General features: G+C 37.7%; 1 pseudogene; it reads left to right on the top strand.

The window, feature by feature from the left end:
• The first annotated feature begins 10527 nt into the window (after positions 1-10527).
• LOC103259088 overlaps positions 10528-27726 on the top strand; it is a 116759-nt pseudogene continuing 99560 nt past the window's right edge.

The following is a 27726-nucleotide window of genomic DNA, read 5'->3' as shown; positions in this document are numbered from 1 at the left end:
TCTCTCTCCCCCTGCCCCCCCCCCCGGCTCTCTTCCAAGCAAAATGTGTGCTGGGTATGTGACCACATGTATCAAGCATAGACTCTGCTTGGCATAGGAGAGAAAACTACTTCCTCCCTCTCTGCTCTTTTTCTTTAGAAACCAAAGTATCATTGCTCTATGAAATGCTATTTTTCACAAGTTATCTACTCTTATTTTTCTTTGTCCTCCTTTCTTTTTAATTAGTTACGTAATAAAATGTCCCACTCATTTCCTGCCAGGTAAAGGTCACCACTTTCTTATGTGCCCCTTTGCACTTCCAGTTTACCTCAGGCCTGTCTGGTCAAACTCGTGTTGATTTCAGCTCCACAGCCCTGCTCCTGCACTGCCTCCAGTACCAAGACCCTTTCTCAAAATAAAAATAGATAAGTCACCTTACATACATTTTTTAGTAGACATTAAAGTGTTCTGCGACAAAACTATAATTGTCTGCCTCTTGCCCATGAGAAACCTGAAATTTTGGAAAGGCACATACCAGAGGTTCACACAGTCAGGCAGTCAGGCAGCCAGGAACTGAAATAAGAAGACTGTTCAACTGCAGGGCTCACATTCTTTCCAAGGTAGAAGCTGCACATTGGCATCCCACAGCAGTGTTTGTTTTAGCCCCCACAGTCTTGGTCCTTATGGTGTTTTTAAAAAAAAAATCTTCATTTGCTTCCAACATTTAGGAGGAAAAAAGGTAGATTTACTTTCAAAATCCAAATTTTAATTTTTCTTTTAAAAGAATATCAGAAGAGTTGGCAACACTGGGCTTGTTTTTCTCTGGGCAACTGTTTGCTGGAGAAGAAGCAGCTCCCTTCAGAGGGGCAGAATGCTTGTGGCTTCCAGCTGGCGGTGGTCCCCACTACACTGATGTTTTCTTGTATTATACCTCAGCCTCCACACTCTTTAATTACCCACCCAGCCCTGTAGGCATTTGATTCTGTTCCGTGTGTTGAGTCCGGTTCCTCAGAGAAAGTGTACCTTCCTCTCTACTACCTTCCTCTCAAGAAGCGACTGGTTTCAGTCTCTGTACTTGAACCTGATGCCTTCTCTGTCACTCTTTATTCTTCTGTGATGTCTTCCTGGTTTTGTCTGCTGGCCTGACTTCTTGTTCATGACTGGCCCTAACTCACCATCACTGCAATGTGCCTGCGGTCAGGCTCCGGTTCTCTAACTTGCTCGAGTTATCCATGTTAGTGGAAGGTCCATTCTAAGTTACTAGCTCTTCATATCTGACTACTCCCATTCTACCATTCCAGTCCAAAGGCCCTTCTGCATTCCTCATCTGCTCCCTCCTTCCTGTACCACATTGCAAGCCTGAACCAGTGAGTTACTGGCTGGTGCAGAAGCACTTTCCTACTATTTGTCACCCTTCCTGCACCCCTCTGCCACCATGATGGCTCTCCCAGTGCTGTCTTCACAGTAGAGCTGAGAGGGGCTATTTAATGACAAGAAAGGATTGATCAGTGTTCGCTGAACAGTACAAGAGGAGGAAATTCTTAAAAGCCCTCTGGACTTTGTGCATCAAGGGTATTTTGTAGGGAACTTGACAGAGACTTGTAAAATACATTTCATATAAGAAAGAAGTTGAAAAGGGCAAAAAATGCCACAAGTCTGACAAGAAGAAAAAGAAAAAAGGTATATACCGAAATATTGGGACTGAAAACCGAATTGAAAGCAAAGTTGCCGACGACCTTTGTGCCTCCCTAAATGGAAAGCAAACTTCTCCTCCTCCCCCCTCATCGCTGAGTTTGTCCGGCGTGATTGATGACACGGTTTTTACTAAGGACACTGCTGAAATGTTTCCACATATAACACGAGAGCTCACTTAGCACTTCTCTGCAGAAGAAAGCTCACGCTATTGTAAAAGACAGAGGTCTAGCACTTAAAGGGAAAAGAGTGGAAGGAAACACAGTTACTGGCAGAATGACATGCCACCTAACTAATGTTCCCCATCACCCTTTCCAGTTATAGTTGCTATCTTTAGACTTTCCAGGGCAAGATTCAAAGGCATAAGGACATTATTCACCATTTTCCAGATAAACTCTTCAGTCTAGAGAAGCCTGTTGTCTTCCTTTCTCACCAATTCTATCATGTGTATTCCAGCTTCCAAGCCTGTATCCCTCCTCAGATTATAACTGAACCCTTATCTTCATCCACTTAAATCCCACCCATCTTTTTTTTTTTGAGTCAGAGTCTTACTGTTGTCCAGACTGGAGTACAGTGGCATGCTTATGGCCACCGCAGCCTTGACCTGCTGGGGTCAGGTGATTCTTCAACCTCGGGCTTCCAAGAAGGTGGAACCAGAGTGAGGCAGCACGCCTGGCTCCTACTCATCTTTTAAGACCCAACTCACATTCTATGTTGTTCCCAATTATCCAAACCTACTATAACCCTTCCCATCTCTAAATTCTATAACAAATAAAACCTGTGCCCCACATCATTCACCCACTCTAATTATAAGCATCTCAGAATCAAAGCAAAGACCACCATTTTATTTTATTTTATTGGAAAATATAGTTTATTTAGAAAGTAAATTAGAGAGAGAGAGGGGATTCACCTCCCCAAGGTAGGGGAGGGCATCAAAGTTTAGGAAAACATGGCCTGGCCAGTGCTCAAAGAACACATGACCTGGTCAGTGCTTAACAAAACAATGGCCAAGACTGCCATTTTTTTCCTAATGCAATGGCTAACATTCAGTAGGTGCTCAATTGTATTGAATTGAATACAGCACTCTATTGTGGTTTTCATTCTTTATTTCATATGTTTCTTTAAGCTCCAATAATATTATAAGTTTCTTGAGGACAGGGAACATGACTTAGCATTTCTCTGGCAGTTTAAGTGATACCAAGCCCACAGTAGAGAATAGATATTTACTTGACAGAGTTGGTTGACTTAAAGTAATTTAAAGTTTTCACACAAGTTACCAGTTGCAGTGCTAGACATTTATACACTCCAATAGAAAATATCACTTTATGATTACAGTAAAATTGGCCAGGCCATGGAAAGCCCCCAGCTGTTCAATGCCATAATTTCACTAAGCTCCAGGGAAAAGCCCTGAGTTTGCCTCTGGGATTTTTAAATACCACCCCAGAATGAGTGAATGACATCTGAGCAGCCATCCTGCAGATGGTTCTTCAGAGTTCTCTAAGCTTGCTCTCCTAGGAAAGGGCATATCACACTTAATCAGTTCACACATCAAAAGACAGTTTCGTTTTTTAAAATGCCTTTGCTATGAGTTCCACCTGGACTTGCAAATTCATATGAGATCTTGATTTGCACAACGTTATTGGACTCAAGACTGTGATGAGAGCTCAGCTGTCAATGGGAAGTGAAGCAGGATGTCAGTCTGCTTCTCCTTCCTGTCTCCCCCACCACACTAAATCTCCTGGGCACCATCAGGAAAAAGTAATGGAGATAAACAGATAGGATTTGTAGGCTCAGGATAAGGAATAAGAATGCACATGAAGGAAGAAAGACTGTCATTAGGTTGTTTTCCTGTCTGTAGTAACTACTTTAAGCCCATCAGATTTAAGTAGTCTTAGAAAACCAAAAATTTTATACACAATTTTGTGTGCACAAAACTCTATATTTTTTCATGCAAACAGCATTTTGAAAGGCAAACTGGGCTGTTAGAGCTCTAGTTAATTGAGCAGTGCATGGAATTCAATGCTTTTTTGTAAGTACAAGTGGGAAGGGATACCTGTGTAGCTACGAAAGACACTGAAGTGACTGGCAGTCAGCCCCATTGTTTGCTTGCAACTAGGTGGCTCAGTTGCTTTGGGATACTGAAACTCTCTGGAGAAGCAGAGTTAACAAACTGAAGTGAGTACATACCTATCTATTTTTGTAGAGATGGGGGGTCTCACTAAGTTGCCCAGGCTGGTCTCGAACTCCAGCCTCAAGTGATCTCTGCCTCCCAAAGTTCTGGGGTTACAGGTGTGAGACCCTGGGCCCAACCTGAAGTAAATACATTTTCGAGCAAGTTACTGATTAATCAACCACTGTGAACTGTCCTCTGCATTAAGCAGTTTTACTCTAGGCTGAAATTTGCATATCACACCCAAGTTAGCACTTCAACACGGCTCAAAAAATGTAGTCTGATGGGCCACTCTGTTGGGTACATGTAACTGCTCCCAATCCATTTACCATCCTTGAATCTGCATTAAACAGGAAGTCAGCAGCACATTGGTTGGGTAATTAAGGAGAGTATAATAAAGGCGCTATTTATAAAAGAGTGAACAGGGATTAGAAAAAGCAACAAGGATTTGAGTAGTGCCTCAGGACCAAGAATTGTGGTTGCAATTCCAAGAACTGAAGGGTAAGAAAATGAGTCAGGTAATAGAAACTGGAGAGACAGCTATTTAAAAGGGACAATATAGCAGGAGTTGTGATCTTTCAATTGACAAAGGCAGCCAACCCTCAAGGAGAAAACCAGATGGGTCAGTACTCTGACTCCATTCTTCTCTCCCCAATTCAGTATCTTGCCCCAGTCTCCCAATAACCAAATCCAGCTGGAAGACAGATGGCAAAGTATCTCTTGATATATCTATACTAGTCAACCTCCTGGGCATAGCTTAGAATAGATCTGGAGAGACAAACCAAATAAACCCTGCACTGGTACAATGCAGTCAAAATTTCCTCAGCTATCATACCATGTGTTTTATTTCATATTTCAGTGTTTCTGGACCTTGAACGCCAGACTTCTCTGTAAGTTATATCCCAATGATGTCTTGCCTAGCACTAATTCTCCAGACTCATGGAAAATTTCATGATTTACAATAGTTATCTTAAACCTAAAGAATCATTTTTAAGACTCCAGTCTGTAATACTAATATGAAAATGGTTGTGGAATTCATCAAAGGAGAACTGATTGACTTGGTTTATTCCCTAGACATAGTTCAAAGCCATTGCTTATATAACATAAGCCAAATAAGAATAGACACTGTTTCATGTAATTCCTTATCTCTATTTCATGATTTGTTTTCCAACTCCTCCTGCTCTCATTGGTTTCCCACTTTTTAAATGCCTATTTGTATTTACAACTCTCAACATCACATAGTTCAGATTTAATTGTTCTGTGGTTTTTTAATGTGCACTATTTTTTTCTCCCTACCAGAACTGCAAGCTCCCTGGGGAGTAGAGGGCATGCATGATGTTTATTCACACATCTATTAAGGTGTCCATAAATATTCACTGTTGATTAATTTTCTAGTAATGTGCAAGTTTTGGTAACCAGTGTCTATAGAACAATTTCTATTAACCCAGAACTCCAACAAATTATAGACTACTTAAGAGCAAAATCAAGCTGTGCTTTATCTCAGGACCTTTAACAATGCCCAATACAGAGCATTTCCACATAGTGGTAATTGAAGGTTGCAGGCAGGGAGGAAATGGAGGGAGAGAGAGAAGAGAGATAGGTAAACATGTTCCTTGTGTGTAAAGATACTGCATTAAATAACTTCATCCACTACCATAGCCCCTTCTGTGCCGCCTGGAAGTTATGAAGATAATTGGCCTCTGGGTAGTTAGAATATGGTCTTTGTCCTTCCTTTTACAGATGATTTTGTACATCTTTATGTATAACAAACCAACTTGTTGTGGGTGATGCCATGATCCAGATATGTGTATCCTAGGAGTTATAAAGGGATATTAAATACATCCATAAACACCTGCTAGAGATTGTGCAATAAAGATAACTTCCTGACCAATTAATCACAACCTCAAACTACAAAGTTGCTAATACATCAACTCACTGTTTTCCCCAGCAAGCACAGGGGGAGAACAACAGTGTTAGATTGAAGGGAATCAATCTAATACTAGAAATCTAGAAATTTTAAGGAAAAAATATTTTTCTTAAAGAACATATTTTTAAATATACTTGCTAACAAATAGTCTCTTCTCTCCACTTCATTTTGGTTCTGCTGACAAAAATCTCTGAATTAAACCTCAGTACCTTTCCTTGGCACAAGGTTTGTCAACACTACCAACATTCTTTCAAGCAAACTACATTTGAAGACAAAACTTTTTGAGGTGGACAGTAAAGCTTAAATTAATATTTAAGCTTATTCATTCAGCAGATATTCTCTAAGAGTTTCATGCAATTGTATTAATTTCCATATAGGCAATACATTAATAATATGTGCTTCTATTTCTACATCTTGATAAAACTTTATGGAAATACACTATAAAACAGAAAACAAAAATTTTTGTCAGATCCATATGTCAGAGGTAGTCATTACTGTAATATCTGGTCCACTTAATTTGAATGTAATATATATACACCACCACCACCCACCATTTAAAAATACAAACTGTATACCTACTCCATAAGAAGACATGTTTTGTATTGGAAATGTGAAAGTTAACAAAACAAATAACCATCCCTAAAGACGTTTTTATTCCAACTTGTATAGGTGACTCTTTTCACACAAAGAGTTAAAGAATTCAGGTTCGCTAATTCTCTCCCTGCTCTACCCACCAGAAAAATGAAAAATAATAGTGTTAACTTTCTGAAGAAAGTTCCAGATACAGACCCTTTCTTATTGCCCACCATAATAATTCAGTATCAAACCACCAACCTTGTCTTGCCCAGGACCTACAGTGGTCCTTGACACAGAGATAGGCTTCTGCTGCTATTTCTGGACGAGTGTGCATACTCAGTGTTTCAAATGGAAGACTGTTATTGCGGTTTCTTTTGGTTTTTGTTATTAGTAGCAGAAATATGCAGAGGTGTGAGGATCAGTGTGACATACAAGGCAAAAATCAGAAAAGCAATTATGACAGCTACACTGCCCAATACCGAAGTCAATAATCACATGTGCTGTTTAATTTAAACTTAAATTTTGATATATAAAATTAAAAAATTTAGTCCCTCAGTGGCACTAGCCACATTTCTGTATAGCCCCATGTGACTAATGGGTGTCATACTGGACAGCATAGATATAGCACACTTTTATCATCGTAGAAAATTCTTTGGGCAGCTCCGCACTACAGTCTGTGACTTACCCTCCTGGGAATCTATCCTCATGGTTCAAATTTCTTTACCATTTACATAGATAACAGTTTATGTTCCACTTGACATCATTTTCCTTCATTGTATCTCAAAAGACTATCATGTTTATGAGCAGCTAATGCTTTCCCATGTTTCTCTATATGAAGTTTGTTCTTAAATATTACCTTGGATAATAATTAAATGAAATTTGAAAGTAAGAACACATTGGCATTGTTAAGGTTAATGGCTTAATCCTTTAGCACAGGAGACAACTTTCAGAGCTTGTTGGAAAGATTTTAATTGAAGCACAGGGACAGCCTTGTTCCATTATCCATAAATATTGCCTGTTCTGCTCTCCTCAGACATTGTGCCATTTACATGTCCTTTGGGTAACTGATACTTAGAAAATGTTTCCAGGTGTTAGCATTTATCAAGAAGATAAACTGATAATAGAGGAGAGAAGGTTATTTGTCCAGATAATTCTAGACTAAAAAATATACAAACTTGACTTTTTTTTAAAAAATGGGCTCTAGTTAACTTTCAGTAGTTGCAGCCATAAGGTGACTGAAGGTGCTCTTTGAGGCAACAGTGCATTCAGAAGGATTAAAGTATTATCCAATTTTTTTTGCTTCATAATAAAGACAGGGTTTAGAAGTCAACTCTATTTATGTTCCTTTTTGTGTACACAATTTTATTTGTACATGCCTGACGATTGAACAAAGACTGTTATTTTTAGTATGGTCTTATTACTAAATGTAGATATAGATGATATAGTTATAGTTATACTACTTATGTGTGTGTGTGGTAGGTGCTTGCACATATCTTCAACAAATACTCAAGCGATCTCAGACAGGTTGCTTAATGTCTTTTTTTAAAATAGAGATGTAGGGTACAAGTGAGGATAGGCTGTATGCAGGTGAAGTTTGGGCTTCCAAATGGCCCTCCTTCCTCTGGTAGTGGACCTGGTATGCTTTGTGTTGTCATGTGCTCCCCACCCTCCTTCAGCCCTCCCTCCCCTAGGAGTGCCTAGTGATTGCCTATCTCTCTTTTGTATTCATGTGACTATGGTTCAGGGCCCACTTATGAGTGACAACATGTGGTATTCAGTTCTTGGTTTCTGTGATAGATCATTTAGTATGGTGGTCTCCAACTCCATCCAATTTGCTGCAAACTCTATGAGTTTGTTCTTCCTTATGGCTGAGTAATATTTCATCATATATATGTACCACATTTTCTTTATCCAGTCCATTTCTGATGGGCAGTAGGGTTGGTTTCATGCTTTTCATATTGTGACTAGTGTGGCAATAAGTATGCACATGCAAGTTTTTTTTTTTTTTCTTTTTTTGGTAGAACAATTTATGTTCCTCTGGGTATACTCCCAGCTGAGGGTTTGCTGGATCATTTGAAGATCAATGTTTAGTTCTTTTAGAAATTGCCACACTGCTTCCCATAGAGGTTGAACTAGTTTGCACTCCCATCAACAGTGTAGAAGCATTTCATATTCACTGCACCTGTGCCAGCATCTGTTGTTTTTTGACTTATTAATGATAGTCATCCTTACTGGAGTTAGGTGGTATCTCATTGTGGTTTTCATTTGCAATTCTCTTATGATTAGTGAGGCTGAGCATTTTTTCATGTGTCTGTTGGCTGCATGTATGTCTTCTTTTGAGAAGTGTCTGGTCATGTCCTTTGTCCACTTTTTAATGGGGTTGTTTGTTTTTTTTCTTGACTTGGTATCAGTTCCTTATAGCTCCTGAATGTTGAGTCTTTGTCAGATGCATAGTTTGCAAATATATTCTCCCATTTCATGTGTTGTCTCTTTACTTTCCTAATGGTTTCTTTTGCTGTGCAAAATGTTTTCAGTTTAATGAGGTTCCACTTGTCTATCTTAGCTTTTATGGTGTTTGCTTTTGGGGACTTGGTCAAGAATTCATTGCCTACTCCAATGTGCGTAAGGGTGTTTCCTATTTTTTCTTCTAAGATTCTTATAGTTTGAAGTTTTATGTTTAGATCTTTGATGCATTTTGAATTGACTTTTGTAAATGACGATAAGTAGGGGTCCAGTTTCATTCTTTTGCATGTGGTCAGCCAGTTTTCCCAGCACCATTTGCTAAATATGGTCTCCTTTCCTCAGTAATTGTTATTGGTGACTTTATTGAAGATGAGTTGGTTGAGAAACAGTGTTTTTGTTTCCAGAATCTCTGTCTTATTTCCTTGGTTCATGTATCTATTCTTGTACCAACATCAAGCTGTTTTAGTTACTGTAGCTTTATAACAAAGTTTAAAGACTGGGAGTGTCATACCTCCCACTTTGTTCCTTTTGCTGAAGATTGTTTTGGCTATTCATACTCTTTTCTGTTTCCATAGGAATTTCTGCATTATTGTTTCCAGGTCTGAGAAAAATGATATTGGTAATTTGATGGGTATTGCATTGAATCTGTAGATTACCTTTGGTAGGATGGATATCTTGACAATATTGATTCTTTCAACTCAAACTTTGCTTTTAACCTATTTCTTAGAAATTAACTTGAATTAAACAGTTAATTATTATTATTTTTTATTTAGGAAAAGTGCTGGTAAAGATAAGTGTAAAGTTGATAAAAAATCAAAAACTAACTCCACAACTGATTGTTATAATTATTCTAATTTCTGAATAACTTCCAATACTTAATTGATTGAAACATTTCCAGACACTTAATTCTGAAGAACAATGATTTAATTTGGTGTGGGGGGAAATCAACAGTTTGGATTAAAAAGAGCTGTTTGGTGTTGTTTGACAATGTTTCTCCTCTTATTGTTCTTTCTTTTCAAAACTATAGCTACACACAGAATGCATGTAGTATGTCAGCCATGATGGAAATCTTAGGTGCTTGTGAAGGTATGTTAGAGGCAGAGATGAATGAAATTGTCTAGATGTCAAACAATAGGGAGACCGGAGGGCTGAGGTGAAATGGGAGGTGCATGTCCCTATCAAACAAACACAGATGCAACACACATTTTATGCACTGGCTGCCAGTATGTGACCATCTACATAGCATCCATTCTTTGTTTTGTACGTGTTAGTCTTCGCTCTGCAACTAACTGGTGCCTGTCTTACTTGAGAATAGGCATTGTGTCTCATTAACTTCTTGAATTTTCACAGTGTTCAGCACAGAAAAGGCAACATATCAAAAACTTGGATAATGTAATAGACAAAATTATGGTCCTAACCTCAAAGATGTGCACATCCTAAATTCCAGAACCTGTGAATATGTTTAGTTAAATGGCAAAAGGGAATGAAGTTTGCAGATATAATTAAAGTGACTATTCGGCTACCTTAAAATAGGAATATTATTATGGATTGTTCCATCATGCCCAGTGTAATTATTAGAGTGTTAAAAAGAGAAAGAAGGGGGCAGAAAAAAAGCCAGAGCCAGAGAAGGAGATATGAAGATAGAAATGGGGAGTCTACAACAATTGTGAAGACCACCAAACAGTTCTTTCTTCATTGCCCCAAGGTTAAAAAATAAATCATGACTGAATCTGCCTCTAGCACAGGTGGTCAAGAATTTGAAGTATTCAGTGTTATAAACTGGAAAGATGGAGTGGGTGAATTACCAGGAAGTGACTTAAAGGTCTAAGTAAATGAGTTTGGAACTCTGGGAGTTAACACAGATGAAAGTAAGATTTAAAATGTTAAAGAAAAAAAGAAAAAGAAATAAGGCAACTGTTACCACCACTTGGATGGTACCAAGTGTTCAGGAAGTCTTTTCAAAGAAGACTGGAATGGCTTTCAGGTTGAAGGATCCAGTCCTCGATTCTGTGAGACTGTTGTAGGTATGGCAGTATGGAAGAGTATGTTTCTGGAGGAAACTATTGCAGCCAGAATTGTGCTCAGCATATCACAGACAAAGATTAGAAAGAAGAAAGGGACCTAAGATAACACAGTGATGAAGAAAATCCCAAGTGTAGTGAGAAGAAAAATAAAAAATTATCTCTGAAAACTGACCCCAAGGAGGATAGAGAAGAGAGAGATAATGACATGGAGAAAAAACAAGAAGGAAGAATCCTGAGGGTTTTGCAGAAAGCCCAAAGGAAAAACAAGGTAATTTTGCTGCATTAAAGCAAGGTTTGCCTCCTAAAGAAAAGAAAGTATGGAGCTGTTCATCCTACCTGGAGAATAAAGTGGTGGCAGTGCTCATGAAGCTGTTCAAGGAGTATCAGTTCTTTTCATATAGCAAAAGTAGATTCAAAGTTGGCACAAAACTAGAAAAGGCATGGACCCTGAGCATCAATCTGCATACAGCATCCTAATGTGACCGAGGTTTGTGTATACCAGGTAAAGTTTCACTTTGATGAATACCTTGATTGTTATGACTTCTGGGTAAATGCAGGTACTCTGGAAATTCACCCAGTTGGGTGGTGTGAGAAAATTGGCCGTAAACCCCATCCTTCAAAAGGAGATTTACATGCCTGGCAGATCTGTCTTAAGGCATGTAAAGTTCAAGCTAGTCCTATGTTATTATTTGAAAATCAGAATATAGGCCAGGCATGGTGGCTCATACCTGTAATCCTAGCACTTTGGGAGACTGAGGCTGGAGGAATGCTTGAACTCAGGAGTTCAAGACAAGCCTGGACAACATAGTGAGACGTCATCTCTCCAAAAAAATAAAAAACAAAGAAAATCAGAATATAACAGTAATCCCCAAGACTTTTGAGTTGGTTTGAAGCTTGAGACTGTAGACAAAAATAATCCTGCATTCATCTGTGTTGCTACAATAACAGATATGATGGCCAATTACTTCCTGGTATATTTTGACAACTGGAATGAGAGTTAGATTGGTGTGAAGCATCTAGTCCACACATTCATTCAGTTGGTCGGTGCAAAGAACATAGAAGAACCCTCCGCCAGGTGAGTTCCTGGCTCTAACTCTGATCTCCTGTCTGAAAAGAAGGGATCTAATCTTCAGACTTCTTGGGCAGCTACTTCTCCATCACCTCCTGCTACTTCAAGGATTAATTCATCCCTGACATGCCCTGTAGGCTACCACCACTTTCCCACTCTTTCTAAACATGTAGCCTCTCTTTATTGTTCTTTTTCTGAAATTAAAATCTTTGCACCTTTAAAAATTATTTTTATTTTGAATTATTCAGCTTATATATTAATACATGCTATTTTAAAGTTTAGCTTGAAAATAGAGATAGCCACAGTTATCTTTCTTAATAATTTAATAGTTTGTTATTACATCTCTCCAGAAAAGCCTTTCTGCCTATATGCATCCACACATGTGTGCATACATTTCAATATTATTTAGTAGAACATTTTGATTTAAATTATGTAACATATGTGCCTTTAAAATGCTGTAAAATGTAAACACAGAAATATGTTTGCATGTCTACTTTTTAAACCATTTTATTCTGAAACCATTTATTTAAAAAAAAAAAAAAGGTTGCAAGAACAGCACAGAACTCCTCTACACTCCTGACTCAGAGACCTGATCAGGCTATCAATTGTCCCAGTGATATAATTCCTAGCAACAAGATCAGGCATTGTCTCAGTGGTCAGGTCTCTGGAATCTTCTTCAATTAGGCTCTCCTTGGCTTTTATGACCTTGATATGTTTGAGGATTGTATTGTTAATATAATTAATAATAGATCTATCACTTTGTAGAATATTACTTAATTTGAGTATGAGTGGTATTTCCTCATGATCGGACCTAGGTTCTACATTTTTTTTTTTGGTCAGGAATATCATAGTTGCAAAGCTGTGTGTTCATTGCACCCTTTCAGTTGTCTCATGAAGTCAATCTGTCTCTTTACTGATTCACATTTATCATTAATTGATCAAGATGGTGTTTGCCAGGTTTCTCCACTAATGGGGTTATTTTTTCTCTGTAATTAGTAAGTATTTTTCTGGAGAGATATTTTGAGAGTGTGTAAATATCTTGTCTCTCATCCCAATGTCATTCACTAGTTTTAGCATCTGTTGGTATTTCTAGTATGAATTATATTATTTTGACAGTGGCTAAATGGTAATTTTTCTTATTCCATCATTCCTAGTACAAAATTAGTTGATATCTCCTGCAAAGAATAGCTCTCTTATCTTCCCATTTATTTATTCAATTTGTTTATATCAATGTGAACCCATATATTACTATTTTTATCAATGAGTTATAATCCATTTCTAGCTTATTTTCATGCCCAGATTTTTTCATATTCTAGCCAGTAGAGCTCCTTTAGGCAGATTTTGATGTCCTTTTGAAATGTTCTTATCATTTTTTGAATACTTCTGACTTTTTAGTACAGCTAGACTTATTTTGTACTGCTCCTAACCTAACCCTACAGTCAGCCATTTCTTCAAGAATTTATGGTTTTTGATAAAGTATGATATTTAGAAACTAAGATATGGATCCTAGGGGTGATTGTGGCTACTGAGGTATTGTTGTTTCCAGGCCTTTCAATGGACACAGTAAGGAATTACATGTAGGTAAGTATACTTTAAAAATCTATATTTATGTCTATTTCTGTGTCTTTATATAAATTAAAAACCATTAATTTATACCATTAGCTTCAATTCAAACCCAGTACCATCAACTTCATTCTAGCTTTCCTTTTTCCATATTTATACCTTTTTTCTCAGTCAGTGAGAAACCTGGCTACCATTATCTTCAATATATTTGTTTATTTTCTCAGTTTCCTTTATGTGGCAAATATCCCACCTACTGGACGACCATTAATCCCTGTTTGTGCCTATCTAATGAATTTTGGGCACTGGAGGAAACAAAAGAGGGCAGGATGACGAAAATAATTTTTTACACATGCTTTTGTGTGTGTTTCTTTGATCTAACAATATGAAGATATAGTTGGAATATTTTACATGTTAGTATATATATATACACACGTGCCACCTTCTTTTTAATAAATATTTTTAATCTCATAGGATATTATAAATATGTGTATATATATATATTATATATGGCACATTTCTTTCTTTTTTTTTTTTGAGTTGGAGTCTCACTCTGTCACTCAGGCTGGAGTGCAATGGCATACTCACGGCCACCGCAGCTTCAACCTGCTGGACTCAGATGATCCTTCTACCTCAGCCTTCCAAGTAGCTGGAACCATGGGCATGTGCCACCATGCCTGACTGATTTTTTTATTTATTGTAGAGACAGGGTCTCACCATGTTGCTCAGGCTGGTCTCGAACTCCTGAGCTCAGGTAATCCTCTCACTCTACCATCTCCTAAAGTGCTGGGATTACAGGCATGAGCCACTGAGCCCCGGCTGAAACATTTCTTATATTGGGGCTATTTAAATTGCTTTTATATTTTCATATTTACAAACAATTGTGTATTGTCTTAAAAAAATAGTGACAGAGGTATATGTCAAAGGAAAATTTGGACTGTTACCTAAAGAAAAAGCTGCCTTACCATTTAAAAGTAGTATTTCATGTCTCCTCTTCAGGTATTTGCTTATTTAAGAAAATCAATTGTCCATTTAAAATTCCCTTGTGTGTGGGAACTAGGTGTCATGTAAACATTTGTTTGTGGTTTTCTCTCTCTCAGGGCCAAGCACCAGCTTTGCCCATGGGATTACTTAATTGATAATTATTAAATGAAATTAAAAGAGCCTTGATTAATTGCTGACCAGCAGATCTATTGGATTTGTTTCCAATGCAAGTGTCTTCTCTGCTCTTGGCTCAAGGTAATCAGGTATTTCTTTCTGATTTTTTTCAGAGATATTTGAAGTGTTTCTGCAGACTCCAAATAGTCACTCACTGGTATGACAATTTTCCCTTGTAAGCTGGAGTCTGACACTTTTGCCTCAGGAAAGGGAAGAGAACTTGGCAGACTTGGTTGCATTATATTATTTCTCAGCTTCTCTGGGGATAAAAGGGGACTGATAAACTTAAAGAGACCTGGTTACCCAAGATAGCTATTTAACAGAAAAAAACCATGAGCTTGGTGATCAAACTAGACTGGTTAAATTCAACATTGAAGGAGAAATTTCTGTATGGGGCACTGTATTGTACTAGATACTATGTAAGACCTCCGTAGCAGAAAATTTCTTAGCAGACTCCTCTGATCATCAGACAATCATGCATTGTGTAAAATCACAAGTATCCTTGCCTGGCCTCTCCCTATCTCCCACCTAGCACTGCCTTCTTCCACAGCTCCAGCGCCCATCCTTCCTTTTTCAGAGCTGAGACTGCTTCAAGTTGCTGCTAGTCCAGGGGTGTTTTCCCCATTCTTTCTGAATTCGTTTTATTCTTGCTCACATTTCTAAATATCACCTCTTCTTAAAATAAAACCCCCCAGGCACCTGACTGATGTAAACTTCTAGCCTATACTCATGGAATTATAAAGAGTAAATAGCCCGACCCGATTACTCCTTCTCTACCAACACCCACAGATCTCCTGGGAATGACTTCCATTGACCAAATTCAGTGAAAAGCCAGATGACAAGGGAGCTGAGTGATAGAAGTCAGTCTCCTATAGCAGAGAGCAGGGCAGAAAATTAATGACTAGGTTCAGAAAGGTGAGGATTAGACAAAGACTAGCCAACACGGGGCCTCTTTGTCAGAACAACCAAAGGACATAAATGTATTTCTATCTCTTGGTCTTTATTGAAACCCTAATTTATCTTGGTTAAATTCCCACTGTGTTTGGAAAGCATCTTTGTTTGAAATGACAAGAATACGAACATCCTGCAATTGTCCCCTCCATTTATTTATTTATTTATTTATTTATTTATTTATTTATTTATGTGTTTGTTATTCTTCAAGGTTTTACTGAATGGCCACCTCCTCCTGGATTTCTTAATTCTTTTATTTCTACTACATGAATAAACCTAATGTCTCCCTTCATCTATGTAATAGATTCCCCTTTGCATCAGTATTGTGTGTTCAGCCTTGACAAGTACATTTGCCAAATGATAAGCATGCAATAAAATAAATATTAACTATTTTTATTTTGATTCCTCTTTTAAGCAATTTTTGCCTGATTAAATAAGGACAGAAGGAGGCTTTTGGGATAACAAGAAAATTTATAGATAAAAAAAGGTTGATTAATCTAATTATGATTTTAAAACTAACTTCTGGTTTTAGAAACAAGGAGATGGAGACATAAGTTAAACATTAAAAAAAAACACAAAAAGGCAAAGTAATGATGTGAGTCACTCTACAGGAAAATAATGTAATTTCTTCAACAAGTCAATGTTCAGCTAAAAAGGCATAGAAAGGACTTTGTATATCAAAGTTCAGCAAACAGTTTTGTAGACAACCATATGGTGCATAGTTTAGGCTTCGCAGGTCGTGTATCCTTGCTACAACTACCCAACTCTGGAAGTCATAGATATTACTTAAATAAATGGAATGGCTGTGTTCCTAAAAAACTTTACTTACAAAAGCAGCCCACAGACTAGATTTGGTTGGCTGCTGATCCCAGCTCTATATTTAAAGAGCTTAATAAAGTGGGCAAAAGACATGAATAGACACTTCTCAAAAGAAGATTTACAGGCAGACAGGAAACAGACACATGAAAAGTTGCTCAGTCTCATAATCATCAGAGAATGCAAATCAAAACTACATTGAGATACCAACTAAACCCAGTAAGAATGGCCTTCGTTAATAAAAAAGGCAAGGCTAGGCATGGTGGCTCAATCCTGTAATCCCAGCACTTTGGGAGGCTGAGGTGAGAGAATTGGCTAAGCCAAGAGGTTTGAGACCAGCCTGGTCTACTTGGTGAGAACTTGTCTCCACAATAAATAAAAAAAATTTTTTAAAGAAATTTTCTGGGTGTGGTAGCACGCACCTGTAGTTCTAGCTACTTGGAAGACTAAGCTAGGAGGATTGCCTGAGCCCAGCAGATTAATGCTGCAGTGGCCATGAGCATGCCACTACACTCCAGTCTGGGCAACAGAGTGAGACGTCAACTCAAAAAAAAAAATTAAACAAACAAATAAATAAACAAATAAAACAGATGCCAGCGAGGATGCAGAGAAAAGAGAATGCTTCTACACTGTGTGGCAATTTCCAAAAGAACTAGAAATTGACCTTCCATATAATCTAGCAATCCCCCCCTACTGGGAATATACCCAGCAGAACTCAAATCATTCTACAAAAAAGATACCAGCACATGCATGTTTATTGCAACACTATTCACAATAGCAAAAACATGGAACCAATCTTGCTGCCCATCAAAACTGGACTGGATTTTTTAAATGTGGCACATACTTGATAGACTATTGTACCACCATAAAGAAGGATAGACATATGGAATTCACAACAACTTGGATGGATTTAGAGTCTATAATACTCAGTGATCTATCACAGAAACAAAGAACAGAGTATCACATGTTCTCACTCATAAGTGGACTCTGAAAATTTACATAATACTATAAGAAAGGGATTGGCAGTAGTGGGATACTGCCAGGGGGCAGGGAGGAGACACAACATCAATAAAGGTACCTGATGTCAAACCAGGTAAAGTGGGAAATAAGGGAGGCCCAAACTTTACCTGTACAATGTCCACTTGTATACCTAATCTTGAATTGTACCACACATCTTTAAAATAAAACAAAATAAATAAATAAAGAACTTAATATACATAATAACCAAGTACAATATGGGCACTTTTCATTTAAAAGTTTGCAGCCTCTGTAGAAATCAGTGCGATGATTCCTAAAAGCTCTAAAAATCGACCTTCATATGACCCCACAATCCCCCTACTGGGAATATACCCTGAAGAATTCAAATCACTCTAAAAAAGATACCTGCACATGTATGTTTATTGCAGCATTGTTCACAATAGCTAGATCATGGAACCAACCATGCTGTCCATCAAAAGAGGACTGAATTTTAAAAATGTGGTACATATATACAATGGAATATTACGCAGTCATAAAAAAGAACAAAATCATGAATTTCACAGCAACCTGGATGGACCTAGAGTTTATAATACTGAGTGATCTCTCACAGAAACAAAGATCTGAGTATCACATGTTCTCACTCATAAGTGGACCTTGAACAACTATCGTAATACTATAAGAAAAGGATTGGCAGTGGCAAGAAACTAGGGGGAGGGGCAGGGAGGGAAAGGGAGGTGGGATCAGTGGTAGTCGATACCTGTCTAGGGATGGGGTGGGAGGCACACCTCATCAACAAGGGTACCTGCACAATGCATATTTGTATACCTAACCCTTAACTGTACCCCACAATTTTAAAATAAAAAATGTATACTTTAAAAAAAAAGACGTGGAAAGGAAAGAGAGGAAAAGTCAAACATTCCCAGGGACTGACAAGCCAGCAGATAAACAAAGTCTGAGCAGTGCTTTGGAGGAGGAAGAACAAGTGCACAAAACGATACTACCTGTGACTACATTTGTTTATTTTTGTGTCTGGTGGTCCTGCTTTCACACTGCTTCTCTTGATATTTTTTCATCATGACCTGCAAAACAATAATGACAACATAAATCTTTTATATAGTTGAAACTGTAGCAATTTGGACAAGTTCTGTACACAAAAAAAGCCATCATTCTCCCCAGTCCATATCTCCTAACCACCTCCTCCCCAGGCAGCTGTGCCTTGGGTGGTGGGGTGTCATCTGCTATTTATTCTCCTAGATAGTCTTCAGTGTTACCCTAATAATTCTTTTTCATATCATCAAATAGGGTTAGTTAAAAAGTACAGAATTCCAAACTGATTTTTCTAAAAGAACAGAAAGTTATGGAATATATTAAACTTATATTTCTATTGTTTTAATTATAAATTTTTAAAATTTAATTTAATTTTTAAATTGATAGGTAATAATTGTACATATTCATGGGGTAGCTAGTGAGGCTTCAATTCATATAATGTATGTTGGTTAGTCCAAGGTAATAACATACCCATCATCACAAACATTTGTAATTTCTTTATGTTGAGAACATTCATTATCTTTCTAGCTATTTGAAACTCTATAATATATCATTGCTAGCTATAGTCATACTACAGAGGTACGGAATATTATAGCTTATTCCTCCAATTTACCTGTAATTTTGTATTATATTTCTGTTGAAAAGCATAAGCTTCAAATTCCAAATGGCAAAATTTTATTTTTTGTTCTTGATTAACATTAATCAAAAGTCTTAACATACCTAGGCTTAAATTTTTCATTGACAAAAGAATGAGTATGAACCAGAATATATTCCCAATATTCTTACATTAACCAAATCTTTAACTTCCTATAATTATTAATGATAACTCACTCATGCAGCAATGACTTCAAATGGCACTCTTTGTACTTAGGATTTTGTGGAATGTTTCTGTAGGAAAATAAGGGAATTGCATTTTATTTAATTATTTAGAGCAAAATTTAAAAATGTCAAAAGACATTAAATAAAAAATAAGATCTATGAGTCACCACTTAGAAAAATTTCAAATCAGTGATCTCAGAACTAAAGATATGACATAAAAGGAGTTGTCTCCAAAACAAAGGAGAAACTGTTTTCAGGCAGTTGAAAAAATAATTCAGTAACATGAGCAATCAAGTTTGGAGAAAATATCCTTTGCTCAATCTAGACAATGGATAGGAAAGAAAGAGAGAGAGAGAGAGAGAGAAATTATTCAATCAAAGGAAAACAGAATAAAAATAGGGGAGAAAAAATCCATCAGCTAAACTGTCCTTGGTTTAGCTTCTTATACCAAACTTAGCACTTCTGCAACACCCATTTTATCACAACCATACCATAATTATCAGCAGGTTTTTCTAACAAAGCTTTCAAGCAAAGTGAACCATGCTTTTCTAAGTTGTCCATACAGGCTTTGAATTGTTTGGAGGAAAAATACTATGTAAATTGAAAATATAGATGAATTCCATTAGTGATGCCAACTTTGCATTTTAAGATTTGAAAAAAAATGTAATTCACCATTGAGTGAACTAAATTTTCTGTCTAAAAAAAAACACGTGTAATTTAGAAATGTCCATTTCTTCTTTTAAAACATTAGCCTCAATCTTACATCCAAAAGTGTGTGTGTGTGTGTGTGTGTACAAGGGCACACCCAAAAACAATGAAATTATCTTTTGAAAGGCGAGTCCCTTGTAATATAGGCTTCCTCCTTAGGTAAGTGTTCTAGAAACCATCAGCATCAGTGAACCAGCTAACGTTGTAAAAGGCTGCATTAGGCCTCAGCACTTTTCTTTTTTTTTAGAAATTCTTTCAATGCATTTGCCCATTTCATGATGGGTGATCTCTGAACACACCTGCCCACTACATGCTGAATGTTCACCAGTTTTTGACCAAAAAATGACATGACTCCCATGCCCCACCCTCCCTATTCACCCGATCTTGCCCTAAGCAACTTTTTTTTGTTACTCCAGATGAAAAAAGTCCTCAAAGGAAAACGTTTGGCCAGTATGAAGGAGGTGAAACAAAAAGTGGGAGAAGTACTAAAACGCATTAAAAATTGACAAGTTCAAAAACTGTTGGGAGCCAGCCACGGAGGCCCACCTGAATGTTAAAGATCAAGGTGGGCTGTGGACCCTGAGACCACTAGGATGTGTTCAGGAGCTGTTGGCCCATTTCCTCTTCCCTTGTTTGGTATTTAGCACATCCCATTAGAAGGAACTTTGCAGAGTACTGAAGAGAAGTATTTCTCAGCTCAACACTGTGTTTTATGGTTTCATGACAATAAAATAAAAAAGGGGGAGATGTTGGGAACCAGCCACGGAGGCCCACCAGAACGTTAGGGATCAGGTGGGCCGTGGACCCCGAGACCACTAGAATGCGTTCGGGAGCTATTGACCCCATTCCCTCCTCCCTTTTTCTATTTAGCCAAAAGGATCTCTGCCTACCTAAGCTGAAGGCTCTGTGACTATGACAGGCATGGCTCACTCTAGAAACTCATTATTCCTGTTTCCCATGAACTGCGGTTTTGGTTTAGGTATTAGATATAATCCAAACTCAGGTCACATTTGGGAGCCTTCTATATGGTACAAGCTTCTTTATAAGATTTAAAAGTATATTTGTAGAATTAGTATATACATATGGAAAGCTGTTTTCAGTTTTAGATGGTATAGATGATTATCTAGAGTTACCAGAAATGGCCCAGCATGTACTTTGGAGTGGGCCACATTCCTAAGGGCACAGCGTGTACTTTGGACTGGGCTGCATTCTTTTAAACCGGTTTTAGATACAGTTAGTGTAGGGTTTTTCTACTTATTATAGAAATTGAATTTATTTTACTCATAGAAAGTATTGTAGAATAGGTCATGCTACGTCAGGGAATTATGTTAGTTCAAGCATGATCATACATGATATTTTGAGGTTTAATAAGAATATAGCTAACTTTAGAAATTTCATTGTTCCCATTTTCTACTATTGTGGTTTTGGCCTTAACACAATTTACAGTTTATATTTGGGTTTTATTTTTAGAAGGTTTATTACTGATGATCAGCTTTATATATTAGGATTAGGAATTAGAAACTTTTATAGAAATTGAGATAGATATATAGGATATTAGAATAGCCATTTTGTTAAGAGATTGTAATCAGTTGTTCCTAGAAATGGCCCAGCGTGATCTTTGGACGGGGCCACATTCTTTAGGAACTGGTTTGAGCTATAATTAAGAGTTTCTATAGTGTAGGCAAAATTAGCACAAAATAGAAAGGTATTAGGATTTAAGTTAGTCATTAAGTGTTGTGTATGCATAAGCTTTAAAAGTTATTGATTATTAGAATATTATATTAGAATTGTTGTATTGCTTTTGAGGAACATTAACCAAGCATAAGGAACAGTGAGATAATTTTGGAATTGTCCTTCCTCATGCTTAAGGAAACACCTGGGGGTGAGGGGGTGCCCCTCATCCACCTGGCTTTGTGTTCACATGAAAGTCTTGTGATTTAACCTGTGAAAATTTGGGATAAAAGACTTACAGTTCGTCCCATTAAATGTCTTCTGCACTAGACAGAGTCCAGTCTCTTTCTTTCTTTTATTATCTATCCCTTCTAGTTTTGCCTATGCCGCCACATCTTTCCAGGGACTCCCCAAAACCTGCAGGGGTTGGCCCCTCACAAAAAACTGTTTTGAGCAGTGGAAAAAGTGACTCAACAGGTGTATTGAGTCAAATGGAAAATACTTTGAAGGTGACTGAAGTTTAAACATGTAAGAATAAATACACAATTTTTTATAAATAATTTCTAGGTTCCCTTCATATGTTAAAATATATGTATGTGGGGCAACCCCTTCAGGTCTCCTCCCAATGTGGGAGCCTTTCTGTCCTCTCAATAAATCCTACTTTCTATAAAAAAAATATATATATATGTGTGTATGTATGTATATATACTCATACATATATACATATACACATACATACATAATTTCCCCACTTAAGATAGTTCAACTTATGATTTTTCCACTTTATGATGGTGCAAAAATGGTATGTATTCAGTAGAAACTGTACTACTGCCAGGCTTGGTGGCTCATGCCTTTAATCCCAGCACTTTGGGAGGCTGAGGCGAGAGGATTACCTGAGCCCAGGGGTTCAAGACCAGCCTTGGCAACATGGCGAGACCTTGTCTCTACATAAATAAAATTTGCCAGGCATGGTAGTGCATGCTTGTGGTTCCAGCTACTTAGAAGGCTGAAGTGGAAGTATCCCCTGAACCCAGCAGGTCAATGCTGCAGTGACTGTGAGCGTGCCACTGCACTCCAGTCTGGGCTACAGAGTGAGACTCCAACTCAAAAAAAAAGAAAGAAAGAAAAGAAACTGTACTACTTTTAGTACCCATGCAACTGTTCTGTGTTTCAATTTCAGTACAGTGTTTAGTAAATTACATAAGCTATTCCACACTTTACTATAAAATAGACTTTGTATTAGGTGATTTTGCCTAACTTTAAGCTAATGTAAGTGCCCTGAGTATGTTTAAGGTAGGCAAGGCTCAGTTATGATGTTTAGTAGATTAGTTGTATCAAATGCATTTTCAGCATATGATATTTTCCACTTACAATGGTTTAGCAGAACATAACCTCAGTATAAGTCAGGGAGTATCTGTGTATGTAGATAGATAGATAGATAGATAGATAGATAGATAGATAGATAGATAGATAGATAGATTTTAATTAAATGAAAACTTATTGCTAAGTTTGGCACAAAGTGTCATGATGTGGCTGATAAACCTGCATTTGGTTTTATGTCTATGATTCTTACCTACTTACTTCATCAGTTCCTCTCCTATTTCCACAGTTATTGTCCCATAGCCCTCAATTTCTCATTATCCTTTTTCAGGGCTTCAATAAAATTTAGCAGTAATCAGTCAGCCCCACTGTCTTCTCTCATATCTTTCAAATGACTAAACCATCACACCTGCAATGGCATCTCCTACCACCAGGACATTTCCCTAAGTCTCATCAGTGAAATCTTTTGCAATTAGGATACCAGCTTGTACCAGGGGCATCCATGCCAAGTCCACTACTCAGGATGGGGATGGTGTTCTCTTTGCCTACGAGGAAGTGAGTTGGCTAACTCCAGTTCTTCCTTACCATCTACTGTTTTGGATCACTCTCACTAACACATTTGTTTGAGTCTTCTGAGAAGTAGGTATCAAGACAGGGTTAAGAGCACAACATATTTATTAGAAAGGAACTTGACAGCATGTCTTCAGAATATGATGCAGTTCTGACAGTTACAGAAGGAGAAAAAGAAATAAGGGTTTAGCAAGAAGGGCCTTCAACTGCAGAGCAATTTTTTAAAAAAAGCCTAATGGAATGTCCAAAAGCCAAAGTACCATGCTGAAAAAAAGTTTTGAATATTGCCAAAAATAAGCCTATCTTAAAATTCTCACCATTCTCACACATCAACTGAAAGCAGCTCACAGAAACATGGACTTGGCATATATGTGGCAGTAGATCAAAAGAACAACAGCTCAAACCTTCCCTCAGCAAAAGATCAGAGTGACATATTGGACCTTTTGACCTTGCTCTTCCCCCAAGACTATCAGTATCACAAACACACATGGTAATTTTTATAGGTAAACTAGTTGAAGAAATCATACATGAGGAACATGGTATTTTGAAGGTACCTGAAATACCTTCTTGCACTTACCCAAAAATCTCTACTCATCTATTTGCCTCATGAAATTCCATTAACTGAAGATGAAAACAGACATTTTCACATGAATAGTGTTAATATAGAGCTTATATCTTAAGAATTTTTACATTTTTTGTCAATCTCTCAGTGAACCAAGAGAGATTCAGTAAATGTAGAGGAAAGATCTCAGAAAAAGTAATGATTATAAAACTAGATTCAATGTTCCATCACCACCAATATGCTATACAACCTTGAATGAGTTAGTTAACATCTGTGAAGCTCATCAGGGGTTCAACAGTGAGTCAACAAAACTAAGTTCTTGGCACTATCCTCATTTGGGTGGATATGGTCTCTGCCCTTTAAAAGTTCAGATATAATAGAGATTTGAATGAAATATTCTTTATGATATCCTCAACTTTAAAATGATGGTTCTACAGTTTCTCTGAAAAATAAATGTTAATTAGTTGAAGAGAAAACTGTATATAGCGTGTCACATAAAATCATTTAAGTATTAGATAATTTTGTAGGTTTGGGGTAATTGAGATTTGTTATCATCAAACCAAAGTTCTCCATAAATCAGCCATAAATTCTTAAGGGGTAATTAATTAGGTCTTAATTCATTTCTTACTGCTCTATAATGGACTGGTTGAAATTTCTAGAACCAGGCTCATATCACTAAAGTTTAAGGACTCTACCCATAAAATAACAGGATGGTTTTCGACTAGGCCTGAATTCAAGATATTTTATTTCTCTTTCTCCCCTGATTTATAATAAGACATTTGAAATGTAATTAACTTTTCATTTTATTCATCTGCAAAATGGGGATAATTACAGTGGCAATCTCACAAAAATTGTCTGAGAATTACTTGAGATACTGCAAGTACAATTCTTAATACAATATCCACCAAAAAATCACTGAAGAGTTTATTTTGTTTTAAACTGCTGAGTATTTACCTGAGAAATCTCATATTTATTGGATGTGTATATTGTCTTAGGTTAAATTCTTCAGAAAACAGACCCAGAGACAACAATATATATGTACAAATTATATTAATGTGTCCCCCAAATCATCTTCACCTTTAAGAAGTGAAGGAGGTAGACTTGATTAGAGAAGGAAGTTGAACTGCAATACATTGGCAACAAAGACTTCAGACAAATCCAAGAGTTGCACTGGAAAGAAATTACCCTTCAATAGCTGCACACTGACCAGTCATTAGATGCAGAATTTCCCCACAAGGGGTATGACCTTGCGAAGGTTGTTTGCTTTGGTTGAGGACAATTCCAAAGAGCAACTTGGCTGAGGACCATCTGCTACTAACAATACCAGCATCTAAGAGAATCAGTGCCTCCGTCCTTTAGAAGAGATCTGGGAAGCACAGTACAGAATCTACTACAGTTCCATCTTATGCTTATTAGATCTACTTTCTTCATATAATAACATCTTGAAACAGAGCTTCCAAGATTCTGGTTGGTCTCTTTCCTTCAAGAAATTTATGAGAGAAAGATTAAGGGAAATAATTATAGCCACCATCTCTGAAACTGATTTCAGAGTTTTGGTGGGTTTTTTTTTTTTTGATTTTTTTGACTCAGTCGCCCAGACTGGAGTGCGGTGGCTGCTCCCGGCCACCGCAGCCTCGACCTGCTGGGCTCCGGCGATCCTTCCACCTCAGCCTTCCAAGTAGCTAGAACTACAGGCGTGCACTATCATGCCCAGTTAATTTTTTTATTTATTGTAGAGATGAGGTCTCACTTTCCCAGGTGGGTCTCGAACCCATGGGCTCAGGCAATCCACTCACCTCAGCCTCCCAAAGCGCTGGGATTACAGGCTGAGCCACCGAGTCTGGCTCAGAGTTTTCATTAGTATTATCTCCCTACTATATTACCCATTCTATAATTCCCTTATTCTTAGCCAGCATCTCTCCTGGTTTAAAATAACTTATACGGTTGGATGACAAAAACATTAACCCTCTTAGGCTGTAGCTATTGCATATGTCCACTTAGGCCCAAGATTGAGAAGATGAGACCAAGAGACATACCCACATGAATCACCTAAGTGCCAAACATGTTTTTTTCTGTACAGTTGCATGACAACAATCCTGCCTCCTTCTGATGATAAGGGACAATTATCCATGCCACAATAGTAACTATAGTAACTCCTTTCTTGCCTACTGGTTTCTCGTTATGAGGATCCCAAAGTGTTCAGGCAGCACTGTAGCTTAAAACTTAAAGGAACCCTGATGGAAGTGTTCCCTTTCTGAAAAACAAGATCTTTAAAGCCACAGAGCAAATTTTTTCACAGGAAGTGAAAAATCCCTTGAGCGGGTCACTAGGAATGATGATATGCAGAGCCACTCTAACTCCTCCCCATTTGTTTCTGGATTTGCATATTTGACCCACAAATAACATAGTGTCATATAATGATCATTGTCTCCAAGTCAGTCTTCTTGAAAGAGTGTGCCATCATGGGGGCTAAGCTTTGTTGGTCTTGTGACTGGCAAGTTGGGCTATTGATGGAAATGATAGCTAGATGGAGTTCACATGGTCTTTAGCTCACCATGTAGCCATAGGTATTAGGAGGAGAGACACCACTGTGACAGTGTTGGATGACATGGGTATCCGGCACATGAAGCTGACATGATCCATCTGGTTTAGCTCATACCTGATTCCAAATGTACCACTTCCTTCTTATGATAGATTGCTACCAGGTCCACCAAACCCTATGATTTGATGGATCTGACAGGACCCAGGTCATGAAGAGAGCAATTCTGGCTACCCAGAACAATTGGCATCCCTTGATCAGGCACTCTGTCTCTACCAGGGCCCTGTAACATAACAAAGCCTGTTTTTAGAGAGATTTTTCTACTGCAGAAGCCATGTCTATTCCAGAGCCCTAAGGGACTATGCTATAATTCTCCTTTCAGACTTGTTGTAAACACCACCTCGTACTTTGCACTACCACAGAGTACACAGGATCATATGGCCGAAGCACCAGGGCCACTGATGCTCCAGAGCCTTTCCTTACTCAAAACTCACCTTAAAACTGAGCACCTCTCATGTCACCCCAAAATGGCATAGAATATGCTTCTTCCAGAGAAAACACAGAGTCTTTAGGGTAGTCCTCAAATGGTCTATCTGGGATTGTTCTTCCTTATTAAATATAGGAAATGAGAGATGCAATAATCTGTTCTTTATTTTTATAGGGATATCATGGTATGCTGCAGACAACTAGATCCATTCACTGATGTGGCAGAGCCCTGTGGGTGATAAAACAGGTCTTTTGTTTTTGTTTTTTACCTTCAGGAGTTTATGCATCTCACCAGATACAATATCATCATTACAGTGGGCCTATGTGATACTCTATGACATATCCACATGGCCAGTTTCTCTGGACCATACCATACCAGAGAGCAGGAGAATGAGTATAGCCCTGAAATAAGACTGTAAATGTGTATGTTGTTTTTCAGTATGGATGTTTTTCATAGAACTAAAAATAGAACTACCATTCAATCCAGCAAACTGACTACTAGGTATTTATTCAAAGGGAAAGAAATCATTATATCAAAAAAATTCCTGCAGTCATGTTTACTGAAGCGCTACTCACAATAACAAAGATATAAAATCAATCTAAGTGTCCATCAACGAATGATTGAATAAAGAAAATGTGAG

The sequence above is a fragment of the Carlito syrichta genome, unplaced genomic scaffold (genome assembly GCF_000164805.1).
Source record: "Carlito syrichta isolate Samal-C Ts95f unplaced genomic scaffold, Tarsius_syrichta-2.0.1 Scaffold302462, whole genome shotgun sequence".
In the NCBI taxonomy this organism is placed as follows: domain Eukaryota; kingdom Metazoa; phylum Chordata; class Mammalia; order Primates; family Tarsiidae; genus Carlito; species Carlito syrichta.
The sequence above is the reverse complement of the archived record's forward strand: the minus strand, read 5'-3'. Positions and strand labels throughout refer to the sequence as shown.